A 1,547-nucleotide genomic window follows, 5' to 3' on the forward strand; every position below is an offset into this window, starting at 1 on the left:
AGAAGACGACGAAAGCAATTGATCAAGCTTTTCCGTGACAGCCTTGAGATGCTTTTTGGTAATCGGGGCGTCATCATCTTCATCACTTTGTACACGATAAGGACTAAAATAAGTTGAATCAAATTCCATATCTTCACCGCCAAGAACAGGTTCAGGTGATGTAGGTGGGGTTAAAGGAGTTGAGGTAACAGGTGGAGTAGAACCGACAGTGGATGTCCCCATATCAGATACGTTGACATGAACTGTAGGTTCGGGTGTAGTAGTGGTTGTGGTAGTTGTAGCTGTAGAGAACAGAGGGGTTGGAATGGGGATGGATGAAGCGGTTGTAGATGTGATAGGTGGAGGACAAGGATCGATAGTAATATGAACCGAAACTGGAACAGAACGTGGAGGCGAGGTTCGGTTGCTATCGTTAGTGGGTGAGGGTGGAGGCGAATTACCTCTAGATAGACTATCGGTTTCAGTAGCTTCGTCATCAGTAGTCTGAGGATCTGGCTGTCCATCAGAAGGAACATACTCAGGATCACTTGTAGAGGGGGAAGGAGACTTCGGTCGTCGAGCTTACTTTTTGACCTTTCGTTTCTTTGAAGCAGTAGGCACAGCTTGCTCTACCTTGCGTTTCTTAGGAGTTGAAACCTTGCAGGATTGACCCTCTTTGTCGCCTTTGGGATCAGCCTTCTTCCCTCGTTTTGTTGGCTTGTCCGCAGCATCCAATGAACCCTGCATCTCGGGAGTGAGTTGGCGTGGACCTGAAGGGGTCAACTTCCTGTAATCAGCCATGATTTTACTTTCGTTGGAGACACATTGGGACATCGATTCTGGAATTGAACCGATAAATATGAACTTCGTTGGATCAGTCACAATAAATTTGACTGTGTGAAAGGTCGCAATTGAAGACCGCAGAGCACCTTCCATTACAGCAATCTGAAAAGACTGAATAGCTCTGTTAGTGATCAAAATCCAGAAACGGCCGCAGGAGATCTCTGAATGTTTCGTTGAGGAGTTGAGACTCTGCACCAGTTGTGCCCAAAGAAGTGTTCCATAATCCAGATTGATCCCGTTATAGAGACCATAGAGAATTGTCAGGAACCTTTTGCTTGCCCCATCCGACCCTGCCACACGTTTTGCCAAACCCTTGTAGAGAAGGGTACGCAGACCATTCCACTGAGGTGGAAAACAAGACTTCTTGAACTTCGTTACCGTCGTTAGAATGTCTGTGTAACCCATATCGTAGAGCATTTGAAATAACTGGGTCGTAGTGATAAAGTCCGATGAGATGACAGAGGCATCAGCTGCAAGCCCTAGCAGCGAACAAAATCTTGCCTTAGAAACGGATGTATTTTGATTGAAGATATCGAAGAAGATCCGTTCCTTGCGCTTGTCGTATGCAGCATTAAAATACACCTGGGATAGAAGAGACATCGGAACAGATTCGACCTGTGTGAGTGCAATCACCAATGGAGAATACTTGAGGCACTCGACAACATGGAGCATGTAGGAATCGTAGAGAAAAGGATCCAGTTGAATGATGAGGTTCTGATTGGGTT

Source organism: Lactuca virosa, chromosome 4 (assembly GCF_052849685.1).
Source record: "Lactuca virosa cultivar CGN04683 chromosome 4, Lactuca_virosa_CGN04683_v6, whole genome shotgun sequence".
In the NCBI taxonomy this organism is placed as follows: Eukaryota; Viridiplantae; Streptophyta; class Magnoliopsida; order Asterales; family Asteraceae; genus Lactuca; species Lactuca virosa.